The sequence below is a fragment of the Triticum urartu genome, chromosome 6A, assembly GCF_056163025.1.
Source record: "Triticum urartu cultivar PI428250 chromosome 6A, HENAU_Tu73, whole genome shotgun sequence".
Classification (NCBI taxonomy): domain Eukaryota; kingdom Viridiplantae; phylum Streptophyta; class Magnoliopsida; order Poales; family Poaceae; genus Triticum; species Triticum urartu.
In genome coordinates, this window is record NC_141878.1 from 43,089,795 (window position 1) to 43,100,904 (window position 11,110).

At 49.3% G+C, this 11,110-nt stretch overlaps 1 pseudogene; it reads right to left on the reverse strand.

Moving 5' to 3' along the window:
- Positions 1-7,783: 7,783 nt before the first annotated feature.
- On the reverse strand, positions 7,784-9,686 carry LOC125516317 (DIMBOA UDP-glucosyltransferase BX8 pseudogene; annotated as a pseudogene).
- Positions 9,687-11,110: the final 1,424 nt, after the last annotated feature.

Here is an 11,110-nt window from a genome sequence, read left to right on the forward strand (position 1 = left end):
TCACAGTAGCAGGGCTTCGCCTATACTACGAGAGAGAGACATAACAGGGAGAGAGGGAGGCGCCAGGGGCTGGTGTGTCAAGTCCCTCCTCTCCCCCACTATATATAGGAGGGCCAAGGGGGGGTGGTGCGCCAGCCTAGGAGATCCAATCTCCTAGGTGCGGCGGCCAAGGGGAGGTTTCCCTCCCCCCCAAGGCACCTAGAGGTGCCTTCCATCATTGGGACTCTTCCCTTAAGTGGAACCCTAGGCGCATGGGCCTTTGGGGCTGGTGCCCTTGGCCCATTTAGGCCAAGGCGCACCCCCTACAGCCCATGTGGCCCCCCCGGGACAGGTGGCCCCACCCGGTGGGCCCCCGGGACCCCTCTGGTGGTCCCGGTACAATACCGATAACCCCGAAACTTGTCCCGATGGCCGAAACAGCACTTCCTATATATAATTCTTTACCTCCGGACCATTCCGGAACTCCTCGTGACGTCCGGGATCTCATCCGAGACTCCGAACAACATTCGGGTTACTGCATATACATATCTTCACAACCCTAGCGTCACCGAACCTTAAGTGTGTAGACCCTACAGGTTCGGGAGACAAGCAGACATGACCGAGACGACTCTCCAGTCAATAACCAACAGCGGGATCTGGATACCCATGTTGGCTCCCACATGCTCCACGATGATCTCATCGGATGAACCACGATGTCGAGGATTTAATCAACCCCGTATACAATTCCCTTTGTCAATCGGTATGTTACTTGCCCCAGACTCGATCGTTGGTATCCCAATACCTTGTTCAGTCTCGTTACCGGCAAGTCACTTTACTCGTACCGTAATGCATGATCCCGTGATCAACCACTTGGTCACCTTGAGCTCATAATGATGATGCATTACCGAGTGGGCCCAGTGATACCTCTCCGTTATATGGAGTGACAAATCCCAGTCTCGATCCGTGTCAACCCAACAGACACTTTCGGAAATACCTGTAGTGCACCTTTATAGTCACTCAGTTACGTTGTGACATTTGATACACCCAAAGCACTCTTACGGTATCCGGAGTTACACGATCTCATGGTCAAAGGAAAAGATACTTGACATTGGAAAAGCTCTAGCAAACGAACTACACGATCTTTGTGCTATGCTTAGGATTGGGTCTTATCCATCACATCATTCTCCTAATGATGTGATCCCGTTATCAATGACATCCAATGTCCATAGCCAGGAAATCATGACTATATGTTGATCAACGAGCTAGTCAACTAGAGGATTACTAGGGACATATTATGGTCTATGTATTCACACGTGTATTACGATTTCCGGATAATACAGTTATAGCATGAATAAAGACAATTATCATGAACAAAGAAATATAATAATAATGCTTTTATTATTGCCTCTAGGGCATATTTCCAACAAGTACATCCTATCCCCTGTGAGATACTCAGCCGATATCACATCTTGGGATTGACGAAATCACCATAGACGTCTCGTAGTCTGCAATAAACCCGGAAAAATGCGAGCACCAATGCCAAGTGTAGAACTTAAACCTAATGGGCTGGTTTCACCACAAGAAATCTAACCATATGTTGAGTTCGCTTAAGGCCTCCTTTGGTTTGCAGGAATTTCATAGGATAGGATTCTTATAGGATTTTTTTCCTTTAGAGCCCTTTGGTTCATAGGAATAGATTCCTATTCCTACATAGGATTGGTTCCTATCCTTCACATTTCATAGGAAAATAAAAAAGAACCTAGACTCAATGGAAAAATTCCTTTGATGTCAACCAAATGACATCTCCTTTCCTATTCGTACTCATAGGATTTGACATACATGCCATCTCATTTCCTACAAAATTCCTATTCCTGCGATAATCCTATCCTATGAACCAAAAGAAGCCTTGGAATGCGTTATCTCGAAGTAAAGAAGTGTGGCTTGATAGATAAGTTGCACAAACCTTTGAGCTCGATACGATATAGTCTAGCGATTAGTTCATAGACAGGAAGCTCCATTCTCCCATTGTTCAGGACTCTCATTGTTCTGTTCAGAAAGTAGTCGGCATCTTCCTTTATTCAATTAGCAAGGCAGTGCTGGTTGATTTCATCATTTCTAGGTATACCCTCTCCCTTTTCTATGAAGGTTTGCTGCTTCACCTGCACCAGTGAATTATTCTATTCTTCTTCTTTGGTTCAGTCTGTGGGGAAATCAGAATTCATAGATCGCACCATATCTAATAGAGTGCGATTACGATGTTCGGACACACCATTACGCTGAGGTGTTCCAGGCGGCGTGAGTTGTGAAACTATTCCACATTTTCGTAAGTGTGTGCCAAATTCATGACTCAAGTATTCTCCTCCACGATCTGATCGTAGAAACTTGATTTTCCTGTCACGTTGATTCTCAACTTCACTCTAAAATTCCTTGAACTTTTCAAAGGTTTCAGACTTGCGTTTCATTAAGTAGACATACCCATATCTACTTAAGTCATCAGTGAGGGTGAGAACATAACGATAGCCACCGCGAGCCTCAACACTCATTGGACCGCACACATCAGTATGTATGATTTCCAATAAGTTGGTTGCTCGCTCCATTGTTCCTGAGAACGGAGTCTTGGTCATTTTACCCATGAGGCATGGTTCGCACGTGTCAAATGATTCATAATCAAGAGACTCTAAAAGTCCATCTGCATGGAGCTTCTTCATGCGTTTGACACCTATGTGACCAAGGCGGCAGTGCCACAAGTATGTGGGACTATCGTTATCAACTTTACATCTTTTGGTATTCACACTATGAATATGTGTAATATTACGTTCGAGATTCATTAAGAATAAAACATTAACCATCGGAGCATGACCATAAAACATATCTCTCATATAAATAGAACAACCATTATTCTCAGATTTAAATGAGTAGCCATCTCGTATTAAACGAGATCCTGATACAATGTTCATGCTCAAACTTGGCACTAAATAACAATTATTGAGGTTTATAACTAATCCCGTAGGTAAATGTAGAGGTAGCGTGCCGACGGCGATCACATCGACCTTGGAACCATTCCCGACGCGCATCGTCACCTCGTCCTTCGCCAGTCTCTGTTTATTCTGCAGCTCCTGCTGTGAGTTACAAATATGAGCAACGGCACCGGTATCAAATACCCAGGAGTTAGTACGAGTACTGGTAAGGTACACATCAATTACATGTATATCACATATACCTTTTGTTTTGCCGGCCTTCTTGTCCGCTAAGTATTTGGGGCAGTTCCGCTTCCAGTGACCCTTCCCTTTGCAATAAAAGCACTCCGTCTCAGGCTTGGGTCCATACTTTGACTTCTTCTTCCCAGCAGCTTGCTTGCCGGGCGCGGCAACTTCCTTGCTGTCCTTCTCAAAGTTCTTTTTACCCTTGCCCTTCTTGAACTTGGTGGTTTTATTGACCATCAACACTTGATGTTCCTTCTTGACTTCTACCTCTGCTGATTTCAGCATTGCAAATACTTCAGGAATGGTCTTTTCCATCCCCTGCATATTGAAGTTCATCACAAAGCTCTTGTAGCTTGGTGGAAGCGACTGGAGGATTCTGTCAATGACCGCATCATCCGGGAGATTAACTCCCAGCTGAGTCAAGCGGTTATGTAACCCAGACATAGTGAGTATGTGCTCACTGACAGAACTATTTTCCTCCATCTTACAGCTGAAGAATTTGTCGGAGACTTCATATCTCTCGACCCGGGCATGAGCTTGGAAAACCATTTTCAGCTCTTCGAACATCTCATATGCTCCATGTCTCTCAAAACGCTTTTGGAGCCCCGGCTCTAGGCTGTAAAGCATGCCGCACTGAACGAGGGAGTAGTCATCGGCACGTGTCTGCCAAGCGTTCATAACGTCTTGGTTCTGTGGGACGGGTGGATCACCTAGCGGTGCTTGTAGGACATAATCTTTCTTGGCAGCTATGAGGATGATCCTCAGGTTCCGGACCCAGTCCGTGTAGTTGCTGCCATCGTCTTTCAGCTTGGTTTTCTCTAGGAACGCGTTGAAGTTGAGGACTATGTTGGCCATTTGAACTACAAGACATATTGTAAATATTTTAGACTAAGTTCATGATAATTAAGTTCATCTAATCAAATTATAATGAACTCCCACTTAGATAGACATCCCTCTTCTAGTCATCTAAGTATAACATGATCCGAGTTAGCTAGGCCGTGTCCGATCATCACGTGAGACGGACTAGTCAACGTCGGTGAACATCTTCATGTTGATCGTATCTTCTATACGACTCATGCTCGACCTTTCGGTCTTCTGTGTTCCGAGGCCATGTCTATGCACATGCTAGGCTCGTCAAGTCAACCTAAGTGTATTGCGTGTGTAAATCTGTCTTACACCCGTTGTATGTGAACGTAAGGATCTATCACACCCGATCATCACGTGGTGCTTCGAAACGACGAACTGTAGCAACGGTGCACAGTTAGGGGGAACACTTTCTTGAAATTATTATGAGGGATCATCTTATTTACTACCGTCGTTCTAAGCAAACAAGATGCAAAACATGATAAACATCACATGCAATCAAATAATAATAGTGACATGATATGGCCAATATCACATAGCTCCTTTGATCTCCATCTTGGGGCTCCATGATCATCCTGTCACCGTCATACTCATCGACATGTAAGTTGTGATTCCTATTACAATAGCATGAACATCTCATACATCACATATAGATCATTCATCATTCATCACAACTTTGGCCATATCATATCACAAAGCACTTGCTGCAAAAACAAGTTAGACGTCCTCTAATTGTTGTTGCAGGTTTTACGTGGCTGAAGTAGGGTTCTAACAAGAACGTTTTCTTACCTACGTGAAAGCCACAACGTGATTTGTCAACTTCTATTTACCCTTCATAAGGACCCTGTTCATCGAATCTGCTCCAACTAAAGTAGGAGAGACAGACACCCGCCAGCCACCTTATGCAACTTGTGCATGTTTGTCGGTGGAACCGGTCTCACGTAAGCATACGTGTAAGGTTGGTCCGGGCCGCTTCATCCCACAATTCCGTTGAAGCAAGATAAGACTAGTAGCGGCAAGAAAGTTGACAACATCAACGCCCACAACAAATTGTGTTCTACTCGTGCAAGAGAACTACGCATAGACCTAGCTCATGATGCCACTGTTGGGGAACGTTGCAGAAAACAAAAATTTTCCTACGGTTTCACCAAGATCTATCTATGAGTTCATCTAGCAACGAGTGATTAGATGCATCTACGTACCTTGTAGATCGCGAGCGGAAGCGTTCAAAGAACGGGGATGAGGTAGTTGAACACGACGTGATCCAAATCACCGAAGATCTTAGCACCGAACGGACGATGCCTCCGCGTTCAACACACGTACGGAACGGATGACGTCTCCTCCTTTCTTGATCCAGCAAGGGGGGGGAGAGGTTGATGAAGATCCAGCAGCACGACGGCGTGGTGGTGGATGCAGGGCGTCACAGTAGCAGGGCTTCGCCTATACTACGAGAGAGAGACGTAACAGGGAGAGAGGGAGGCGCCAGGGGCTGGTGTGTCAAGTCCCTCCTCTCCCCCACTATATATAGGAGGGCCAAGGGGGGGGGGTGCGCCAGCCTAGGAGATCCAATCTCCTAGGTGCGGCGGCCAAGGGGAGGTTTCCCTCCCCCCCAAGGCACCTAGAGGTGCCTTCCACCATTGGGACTCTTCCCTTAAGTGGAACCCTAGGCGCATGGGCCTTTGGGGCTGGTGCCCTTGGCCCATTTAGGCCAAGGCGTACCCCCTACAGCCCATGTGGCCCCCCCGGGACAGGTGGCCCCACCCGGTGGGCCCCCGGGACCCCTCCGGTGGTCCCGGTACAATACCGATAACCCCGAAACTTGTCCCGATGGCCGAAACAACACTTCCTATATATAATTCTTTACCTCCGGACCATTCCGGAACTCCTCGTGACGTCCGGGATCTCATCCGGGACTCCGAACAACATTCGGGTTACTGCATATACATATCTTCACAACCCTAGCGTCACCGAACCTTAAGTGTGTAGACCCTACAGGTTCGGGAGACAAGCAGACATGACCGAGACGACTCTCCAGTCAATAACCAACAGCGGGATCTGGATACCCATGTTGGCTCCCACATGCTCCACGATGATCTCATCGGATGAACCACGATGTCGAGGATTTAATCAACCCCGTATACAATTCCCTTTGTCAATCGGTATGTTACTTGCCCCAGACTCGATCATTGGTATCCCAATACCTTGTTCAGTCTCGTTACCGGCAAGTCACTTTACTCGTACCGTAATGCATGATCCCGTGATCAACCACTTGGTCACCTTGAGCTCATAATGATGATGCATTACCGAGTGGGCCCAGTGATACCTCTCCGTTATATGGAGTGACAAATCCCAGTCTCGATCCGTGTCAACCCAACAGACACTTTCGGAAATACCTGTAGTGCACCTTTATAGTCACCCAGTTACGTTGTGACATTTGATACACCCAAAGCACTCTTACGGTATCCGGAGTTACACGATCTCATGGTCAAAGGAAAAGATACTTGACATTGGAAAAGCTCTAGCAAACGAACTACACGATCTTTGTGCTATGCTTAGGATTGGGTCTTGTCCATCACATCATTCTCCTAATGATGTGATCCCGTTATCAATGACATCCAATGTCCATAGCCAGGAAATCATGACTATATGTTGATCAACGAGCTAGTCAACTAGAGGATTACTAGGGACATATTATGGTCTATGTATTCACACGTGTATTACGATTTCCGGATAATACAGTTATAGCATGAATAAAGACAATTATCATGAACAAAGAAATATAATAATAATGCTTTTATTATTGCCTCTAGGGCATATTTCCAACAAGTACATCCTATCCCCTGTGAGATACTCAGCCGATATCACATCTTGGGATTGACGAAATCACCATAGACGTCTCGTAGTCTGCAATAAACCCGGAAAAATGCGAGCACCAATGCCAAGTGTAGAACTTAAACCTAATGGGCTGGTTTCACCACAAGAAATCTAACCATATGTTGAGTTCGCTTAAGGCCTCCTTTGGTTTGCAGGAATTTCATAGGATAGGATTCTTATAGGATTTTTTTCCTTTAGAGCCCTTTGGTTCATAGGAATAGATTCCTATTCCTACATAGGATTGGTTCCTATCCTTCACATTTCATAGGAAAATAAAAAAGAACCTAGACTCAATGGAAAAATTCCTTTGATGTCAACCAAATGACATCTCCTTTCCTATTCGTACTCATAGGATTTGACATACATGCCATCTCATTTCCTACAAAATTCCTATTCCTGCGATAATCCTATCCTATGAACCAAAAGAGGCCTTGGAATGCGTTATCTCGAAGTAAAGAAGTGTGGCTTGATAGATAAGTTGCACAAACCTTTGAGCTCGATACGATATAGTCTAGCGATTAGTTCATAGACAGGAAGCTCCATTCTCCCATTGTTCAGGACTCTCATTGTTCTGTTCAGAAAGTAGTCGGCATCTTCCTTTATTCAATTAGCAAGGCAGTGCTGGTTGATTTCATCATTTCTAGGTATACCCTCTCCCTTTTCTATGAAGGTTTGCTGCTTCGCCTGCACCAGTGAATTATTCTATTCTTCTTCTTTGGTTCAATCTGTGGGGAAATCAGAATTCATCATTGAATCCTGTGGATCAGCTCCCTTACATAATAATATTTCACTAATTGTTACTCCATCCGTTTCAAAATAGATGACTCGACTTTAGTACAAAGTTAATACAAAGTTGGGTCATCTATTTTGGAACGGAGGGAGTATGTATTTGTAATCATGGAAAAATGAAATGTTTGTCCTGCAACGAACCACCAAGTTGCATATATAAGTTTCTTATATGTTGCAGTAGGTGAGATCACGACAGGATTCTGAGTTTTAAGTGCTGCAGCTCGTGACTGAATCACTGAATCCCCGGTTTTCAGTCAGTCATGGACTGCAGATGGGGATACAAGACAAACAAGCAGTCGTGGTAGTACTCTGAACTCATTTCTACAGTTCTACTAGAGCGACAGGATGTGGTTCACCAGCTTGTCGACGCTGCGGCGAGACGACCCACCCTCGGCGATGGCCTCCGCCGCTCTGCTCCGGAGCTCCCGGGCTCGCCCCCTCATCTCATCCCCCTCCTCGCTCCGCATGAGCCGCCGGACGGCCGCCTCCACGGCGCCCCGCTCGAGCACGCCGCCACAGTCCAGCGCGATGCCCGCGCGCCACACGTGCTCCACGTACCTCGCGTTGCCCATCTGGTCCCCGAAGCAGGGCCGGCAGAGCATGGGCACGCCCCCGCACGCGCCCTCCAGCGCCGAGTTCCACCCGCCGTGCGTCCAGAACCCGCCCACGCCCGCGTGCGCCAGCACCTCCTCCTGCGGCGCCCAGCCCACCACCAGTCCACGGCCTTCGGTCGCCGCCGCGAACCCGTCGGGCAGGGCGGCCCCGCGGGCGAGCCCCGGCCGGAGCGCCCACAGGAACGGCTGGCCGCTGTTGGCCACGCCCCACGCCGCCTCGGCCAGGTCCTCGCCGCTCATGCTCGCCAGGCTGCCGAAGCTGATGTACAGCACGGACGCCGGGGCCTGCGCGTCCAGCCAGTCGAGGCAGGAGCGGTCCTGCTGCAGGAGGCTGCTGGACGACGCCGGGGAGAGCTTGTGGAGCGGGCCGACGTCGAACACCGGCACGCCGGCGAGGTCTCGCCGGGTCGCCACCAGGTCGGCGGCCTCCAGCGCGTCGAAGGTGTTGAGGATGAACCCCGCCGAGGTCCTCACCGCCTCGACGGCGCGGGCCAGCAGCTTGCACACCAGATCGTGCTCGTGGCGGCTGCCGGTGATGGCCATCAGGTCCCGGACGCGGTACGGCGGCAGCTCCCTCACCGGCGCGTCCAGCTGCGACTCCGCGCTCGCCGGGAGGTAGCCCTTGTCGCAGAGCATCGGGGTGGCCATGAAGTTGCGGAAGCAGGCGGCGCTGCCGGTGCGCAGCGCCAGCGCCGGCACGCCCTGCTGCCGCGCCACGTCCATGAGGGTCAGCAGGTGCGCGTCGGCGACCAGGCACGCGACCTCGTCCCTGCCGCCAGGAGCCTCCAGCAGGGCGGCCAGGCCCTCCCGGAACGGCGCCTCGCAGGAGCTGTTGATGGCGAAGATGTGCTCGACGGTCGCCGCCACCGTGCCGGGGCTGCCCGCCGGCAAGCCGTCGGGGACGGGCACGAAGTCGTAGGTCGGGTGGCGGGACGGGTCGGGGGCGTTGAAGTGGGTGTGGAAGACGGTGACGGCAAAGCCGCGCTCGTGGAGGAGGCCAGCGAGCTGGAACATGGGGTTGATGTGGCCCTGGTACGGGATAGGGAAGACCAGCACGCGGCGGCGGCGCGGGCCGCCGGTGGTGGCCGTGTTTGCTTCTCCCGGCGCCATGAAATCGATGGCTGCCGCGGTATCCTAGGTTCCACTTCCGGCCGGGGCCAACGGGGTTGGTAGCCGGCACTCTGGCAGCGGCACTTCGCACGGTGACCACGCGCGAGGTGCGTGCATATATGGGAAGGAGTAGCGAGACACTCGGAATCTAGGGAGACAGGACAAATGAGATGGAACCTGGCAAAGCAACTGCAATTATCGGGGACCATTTGGTTACTATGCTTGACAAAGATTGAACACAACGGTGTGGCTATTTTGGCTCTGGGAGCATATGCTCTCTGTAGAAGTAGAAGTATGTGCTTTAGAGCAACTCTAGCAGACACTGCATTTCCCGACCCGCAAAATAATCGTCAAAATGCGGGTAGGGGCAGAAAAACCTGCCGGATCAGACCCCGCATCTTGCTCCGGTCCGCAAAAAATTTTGAGGGGCGCGGCAAAATCCTGACCCCAACCCAGGAATACGCGGGTTTTTTCCTTCGCGGCGGCGGTGCCCTGCATCACAGAGAAGCAGTTGGCGGGAGGGACATTTCAGCCCGCGCGTTTTCTCCCTCCTTCCGCCGCCGACCGCCCTTGCTTCCGCCCGCCCACCGCCGGCGATTTTCGGCAAAATCTGCAGGCAGAATCGGTCCACGGGGCCGCCCACACCCTCCCGCCCCGAGACGCTGCCCCCCACCCCCTCTCCCGCGGATCCGGCGAGAAGAGCCGCCCTCGTCGCTGCCGCAACCGGGGATCGACCACCGTCGTGCCCGCCTCCTCGTCGCCTCCCGAGATCACCCGCCGCGTCCGCCACCGGTTAGTGCGTTTTGTTGTGATTTTTGCAATCTAGGTTTAGTTAATTTGACGCGTCGGTGCGCATGTAGATGGAATTGAGCCCGTGCGAGAAGTTCTTGCTCTCCGATTCGTCTGATTCGGACAACTCGGATGTTGAGACCATGCTTGGGAACTTTCGGCAGCAAACATTGGTCATGGCACTTGCCGCGAAGGAGCACGAAGACGAGAACCGAAAGAGGAGGAGAGGATCGACCGTCGGGCGTCTTTGCATTCCCCGGAATCGTCATCTTGGAAACGAGATGTTGATGCAAGACTACTTCGCAGAGAATCCAACGTATCCACCGCACCTCTTCCGGAGAAGGTACCGAATGCACCGATCCCTCTTTCTCAAAATTGTTCAAGCTTTGCAAGGAAAATTGCCGGTATTTTACTCAAAGAAGAAATATATTTATGTGGTGTCATTCCGTGCTACCCGCTAACCAAAATATATTTATGTGGAGAAATTTCTGTGTCGGCGGTCGCATATACTATATTGGTGCTACAATATCACATGGTGGCGCTTCTTTTTTCCACGACCATGAAAAAAATTGAACATTGGCAAACTTCTTTTTTAATGTATCATGGCAAAACTTATATTTTGTTCCGTGTTCTTTTATATAACAAAATTTGTCATTTTTTAAAATACCAAAAATCCCTTGCTTTTGCCATGCACCCATCACCAATCCAAAAAAGTTGCCATGAATGTTTGGATAACGAAATTCGTTAACTTGTTATTTTTAATTTTATTTGTAGGTAGCATGGCATTTATTTTTTATTTTTCTTCGTACCATGTTAATTGTACAAACATACTCCCTCCGTTTCTAAATATAAGTCCTTTTAGACATTTCAAATGAACTACAACATATG